Below are 6423 nucleotides of genomic sequence, written 5' to 3' on the forward strand. Positions count from 1 at the left end.
AACGTCAAAATTCAAATTCAAACGTTAAGCCGGGAAGACAGGGGCAGGGCGGAAACCCCGCGCCGAAACCGGCAGCGTCGGGGCTCGAACTCGGCTACCGAGCCGGCTTGGCGCACACACGGAGTGGACACGGGGCATGCGTAGAGCGGGCCCTAAGCATGCGCGGACGGCGCCCCCTGGCGTCTGCCTTAGTGCTGCGCGCGGCTCTGCGGCCCCAGCACCCAGAGTTCCAAGCGCGGGCCCGCGTCCGGAAGTTCGGGGAGCCGATCCCCGACTCCTCGTTTTCCGATTCGCCACAAGCCACACCCATTTCCGCAGACACTTAGGCCTCTTCCCGACGGCCGTGAGGTGTGTCGCTGTGGGAAGTGCTCACCCGCTCGGTTTTAGTTCCGGGGGAAATCTGCGTTTCCGAATGACGCTGGCGACTTCCGGCGTGCTCCTAGGCCTCTGATTGGCTGGAATTATGACTCTATTAAAATCACGAAGGGAAAAATAGATTTTTTTGTACTTGTTCAAATTAGTGCAGGTGATTTCATGCGAGTGGCCTTAGATTCCGACTGGACGCTAGTATTTCCATAAGGGTGTCCGTCTGGGCGGCTGACGCCGAGTCACCGTAACTGAAAGGTGACAGGGGCTTCGGACTATAAATACCGTGCGGGTGGTCGGTAGCCCCGTGTTGTATGAAAGGAGAGAAGGTTAGCACTCCCCTTGACAAGGATGGAAGAGGCCCTCGGGCCTTACAACACGCATACGGTTAAGGCATTGCCACCTACTTTGTGGCATCTAACCACTGTTTTCTAATTTTTTTTTCTTACACCCAGGGGCCGGGGCTGCACGTCTCTCCCATTGCAGAAGCGTACCCAGGCCTGCGCGCGGTGGGGACCGGAGAGGGAGCGCTGCCCAGAGCGGGGCCGAGGTGGGCTCAGTGGGGCCGGCCCCGTACCCGCGATGCCGTGGCTGTGTGACCCCACGATCAATACACTGGGTATCGGGACATGCGCAGAGCGGAGAGGAATGTCCAAGCGCTGGTCTCAGCTCTCCGCTGTCACCAAGGGGTCTGTGGTCATCCGTCCAGAGCCGCCCCGAGTCCACGCTTTCGTGCCTTCCTGGATGACCTTGCTACTCAAATGGCCCCAAGCATCAGCTGAAGGGCTGCCTGGGGACCCCAAGCGCAAGAAGGCGGTTGATGAGCCTGCGGGAGAAGGCCCACCTACTGGACAGGCTACACTCGGAGCTGAGTTCAGCGTCAGTGTGTCCACCATCCGCTACATCCACGAGAAGCAGGAGGACATCACTACTCGGTCAGCAAGGCTGCCCCCAGCAATGCCAAGGTGACCGCCGTCGCAGGAGGCCATGGAAAAGCTGGAGAAGGGGCCTCAGTCCGTGGATCCACGAGATCGCCACCGGCAAGAGGAGCGTTGTCACGAAGGATGCCAAGGACATTTCTGGCCGTGTCGTTCAGGGTCAGGACAATGTCAGCCCTTCTCGGCCAGTGTGGGCTGGCCGGCCCACTTCAGAAGGCTCTTGGGGTGGAGAATGTGGGACTTGCAGCGGAGATGGGCTCTGCCACTCAGGAGGCTGCAGGGGAACTTTAAAAAATACCTGCCCCGTGTCATCCAGGAAGAGGGTTATGTGGCGGACCAGGTTGTCAACACTGACAAGACCAGCTTATTTTACAAGGACGTTGGCTGACGAACCTGTGTAAGCGGCCACCAGAGCCCCGGCATTAAATCACTCCAAGACTGTGCAACGTTGCTGTTGTGTGCCAATGCCAAGGGCGACTTCAAGTGCAAACCCTAATGGTGTACATAACCCCAAATCCATGAGCCCTTAAAGGGAAGAACCTGAGTCGGATGCCAGCAAGTAGGAGGTGGACCAGAGAAGCGTGGATGAGAACTGGGATTGGCTGCACAACCGCTTCCTGCCCGAAGTGGGGCGCTATCTCCAGGACGAAAGCCTTCCCTTCAAGGAGTTACTGCTTCTGGACAATGCCCCAGTTCATTGCCGCAAAGAGCTCAAAAATGCTCACCCCAAAGTAGGGGTTCTGTTCATGCCTCCAAACACACCGTCGCTCATCCAGACCTTGCATCAGGGCATAGCCAGTTTTCAAGGCTCACTGCACAAAGCTTGCCAGGTTCTGGCTGCCAACAAGGAGACCACCATGATGGAGCACTGGAAGTCGGTCACATTCGCAACGTTAGTGGTTATGTCGGCACAGCCTGAGACAGCACCACGGAGGGGTCTGTCAGTAACTGCCGGGGAATGTCTGGTCAGACTGAGAAAATGTGAAGACTTGGAAGACAGGATGGAAGCTGGGCCCGTGGTGGTGGGGGCAGTGGTCAGTGGCTGAGTTCTAGAGATGTTCTCAAGGCTAACCGACATTGACGGGGGGAAGACAGGGCCACAGTGACTGCAGGGTCCCCACACAGGGAGGATGCCCACAGGAGGGGCCAGTACGGGAGGTAGTGAGGTCTGGAGCAGGCTCAGGCCTATTCCGTTGATACCTGTCACATGTGGAGGCTGGGGTGGCAGTGGGCCATCGGAGCCTCGACTCCAGGGGACAGGTCTGAGACTGGTGTAATCATGAGGCTGGCAGGGTCGCTTAGGAAGGAGAGGGTACACACAGGCCCAGCAAGGCCAAGAGCCCGGTGCTCTGAGGGACCAGAGGGACGGGGTGTGCCAGCCTGCTCATCCTCACCTAGCATTCCAGGGAAAGCTCTCTTCTGACCTGCCGACCTCACTCTCCCCCGCCCCACCTTGTGGCCATCCCCCAGAGACCTTACCCGGCCCCTCCTGCCTCCTTCTGTGCCCACCCCCCACCCCCAACGAGGTAGTCTTCTGGCCCAGCTGCCTGGGCCCCGTGTTGTCCTTGAGCTAACTTGTAACGCCGCAAATGGTAAGGCCAGTGACTCTTGATACAGAAGTGGAGTGCAGTCGGTTACCAACCCGTGGGTTTGTGCGGCTTCCACCACTTCTGTATCTGCAGACTCATCTCAGCCCTCCCACTTGCCTCTGAGTATGGTACTCAGACCCCTGGGGCCAGTGGGCACAGCTTACAGGTTCCGGCACTGCACTGAGTAAAATCTCCAGCAGGTGTCCATTCTGTGTGTACATGAAGGCCATTTTACCTTCTTTAAAAATGCAGTCTTTTAAGGCTGTTTCTGCCTCATTGCTCTGTCCTTGTCCCCACCCCTCTTGGCGGGCTCAGTGCTTCCTCCTAGGGGACCAGGGGCTGAGTGGACACGCAGTCCCCTCCTCTGGGCAGCAGTGCCTGCTTTGCCTCCTCCCTGACTCACTTTTCTCCTTGGCATCTCGGCAAAATGAGCCCTGCCCGTGACTCAGAGCCCACCCTGTCATTAAGGCTGCCCTCTGAGAGTCTGCGATCCCAGAGGACGCTGCACCACACACCAGCAGCCTTATCCCAGGGGGCCCCGGGAGTGTTTTCTCCATTGGCTAACACGCAGAACGTTCCCAAATGACAGGCAAGCTCACTATTTACATCACACACTTACATTCTTGTAGACAGGAGTCCCTGAAGGGGTTAAACCAGCAGGAGGGGGCAGAGGGGCCCTCCCTCCTCGTGTGCTTTCCCGGGGCATCTGAGTGACCACCAGCGCTTTAAAACGCGGGACTCGCTTGGGCGCCTGTCAAGAGGCTTATCAAACAAGCTAACCAAACAATGCCACAGCTTAAAGATGCACACAGCAGCGCGAGCCAGTGTGAGGGGAAGATGGACCCTGAGCCACAGGACAGAGGACAGGTGAAGGGACTAAAATAAAAAAAAAAAAAAAACCCATTGCCGTTCCAATTGATTCCAACTCATACTGACCCTACAGGACAGAGTAGAACTGCCCCACAGGGTTTCCAAGGAATAGCCGGTGGATTCGAACTGTCAACCTTTTGGTTAGCAAGCCAAACACTTAACTACTGCACCACCAGGGCTCCAAGGGGACAAAACGCCCCACAATTGGCATCATCTGGAGCAGGGCACGTGTACAGGAAAAATGATCTGACCTCAGCTGGTAAAGGGTGAGGAAGACACAGGGAGAGCTTGGAGGGAAAACAGGCTGGAGACAAGTCAGCCGAATGCACGCGTGGACCGTGTCTGGCTCCTGAGCCCGTGTGTGCGTGTGTATCTGCAGCTATACACACGCGTGCATGTACGTGTGTATCCACACACAGGTACGTATTTTTAAAGATATTAACGAGACAGCTGGACAAATCTGAACATTGACTGGGCTATCTGATGAACGAATTACTGTTTTAGGTGTGAAAACGGCACAGCAGTTACGCTCTTGGAGAACATTCTTTGAGAGGCCCTAGTGTTCTCTGCTTACTTGGTACACACCTGGGATCTGTGCTAAAGCCATCAGGAGCAGACGAGGCCGGGCCATCAGGACACGAGGCAGCTCTCTACTTTTATGGATGTTTGGAATTTTCTGTAATAAAGAGCTGGCTCTTTTCCATAAATACAAGGTGCTTTTTAGAGCCACACTACGAGATACCCAAACGTTAGCTGCGGTAGGGCTTCAGGTGATGTCCTATTTTCACCTGCTTGTTTAACGTCATCAATCAGCACAAATACAAAACCTTCCTAAGAAAAAGTTATTTTAAAAAACTAAGAACTTTCAGCCAGAACACCTGGGGCTGCTGCAGAACGTGAGCAAAAGGAGACCCATGTCAGCACCCCACCGTGCCCTGCCCCGAAGACACTAACCACACCGTAAGAAAGTTATGGGACAAAGTTACAAGACATGAAAATCTTTATTTTCAAAAAGAATGCATTTTTACATAAATCTACAACAGAGAATTAAAATGTAGAAAAAATAAACTATACCCAGGCCCCAGTGGGGTCCCCACTCCCCGAGGGCGCCAACACCAGGACAAGCAGGACTGAACGAACCTCAACATCTCGGGGGAAAAGCAACTGAGACAGACATGTGGAATCTTAGCGTTTTCTATCAGAACAGGCTGCAAACACAGGGATCCAGGCTCTGAGTTTTAAAGACAAAAACCCATCTTGCCGCGGTTGTTTCTTTGTGAGAACAGAGAACCCATTTGTACATCTACTTTGGCGGGGGGGCGGGGGGGTTGGAAGCCTATTTCCAGCCGCCTTCTAGAACTGGTTTTCTTGCCTTGCCCAAGAGCCACCATCAGAGGACCAGGAAGTCAGCTGAGACACTGACCACTGCATCACCAGACAGTCCCCAGCTTGCCATCAGTGACTTGCCATCACTGGTCCTGAAAACCTCAGGCCCTACAGGCTTCACCCAACTGCATGGCACTGTCCACACCCCTACTCCACAGGCCCCAGGCCAGGGGTCCCTGGGACCAGCCTTCACAAGGGCAGAGCCGGCTGGGCCTCAACTCCACACCATGGTCTGCAAACCCAGAGCCCTGAGAGGAGTCCACACAGCCTGAAGCTCTGCTGATAGGCAGTGGAGCCAGCCAGGGGTGCAGCCCTCCTGTTACTGTGTGGCAACCCTACCTGCAGTCTCGGTCATGGTGCCCTGGGGGGTGAACCCCAGGTTCACCTTGCTCCACGTAAGACTCCCCAGTGACCCAACTCCACACTGCAGTGCCCCACCCCTCCCCGCAGACCTAACCACCAAGATGAGAGAAGCCAGGCGCTGACATGGTTCCAGGAGCCAGGGTTGTGAAGGCAGGGAGTCAGGCCGCCCACACACACTCACCTGCTGCAAGAGCCAACCCTGGGAACCGCCTGCCTGCCCCGGCTGGGGCCCTGGCCCGCACGCCCCCAAACCCGCACACCCAACCAGAAGCTACAGCTGGAATTAGTCAGCCACAGGCCAGAATCCCCCACGAACTCGACTCAGCCAAGACCAGCATCTCTATCAAGTCAACAGGAACAGAGCAGGAGCATTTCCAACCTAGGACTTCCACGCCACCTCCCACGTGGAGCCCCAACACTCCCCACACCACCGGTCTACGGGGTCCGTCCTGCGCTCTCGCACCTGGGCAGTCAGAGCGGAGGAAGGTGCTCCTTCCCTGGCATCTGTCTTTGGGGGGAAAGTTTACTTAGCTTCCTGCCAATTGTGAGACTTTATAACGGCCAGCTGGAGACTGGTCTCCGTGGGCCTCAGCTGGCGCAGGTGCACACAAGGCCCCACCTCCTGTGGCAGCTTGTGGCGCTGCGAGCTGTGCGAGCACTGGGGAGACACAGGGACAGTGGGGTGCCAACACCAAGCAGTAACCAACGTCAACTGCCAACTTCCGGAACACAAAACGTTTTTTACACGAAAATAACTTTACAGTGTCCTGTGTTTTCCAGAAAGACATCAAAATACACTGGGAACCACTACAGGCAGAAACCGGCGAACACCGAGAGCGTGGGGGTCTGTGCCGTCACGGTCTGCCTACCCAACAGACAGCAGACGCGGCTCTGCCGAGGCTCAGGGCCGG

At 56.1% G+C, this 6423-nt stretch overlaps 1 non-coding gene across 1 annotated transcript; it reads left to right on the forward strand.

The window, feature by feature from the left end:
• Positions 1–673: 673 nt before the first annotated feature.
• Positions 674–799, forward strand: LOC126083501 (U6atac minor spliceosomal RNA). The gene has a single exon (XR_007518843.1). It is a non-coding gene; the product is annotated as a U6atac minor spliceosomal RNA (small nuclear RNA).
• The last annotated feature ends 5624 nt before the right edge of the window (positions 800–6423 follow it).

The sequence above is a fragment of the Elephas maximus genome, chromosome 9 (genome assembly GCF_024166365.1).
Source record: "Elephas maximus indicus isolate mEleMax1 chromosome 9, mEleMax1 primary haplotype, whole genome shotgun sequence".
Lineage (NCBI taxonomy): Eukaryota > Metazoa > Chordata > Mammalia > Proboscidea > Elephantidae > Elephas > Elephas maximus.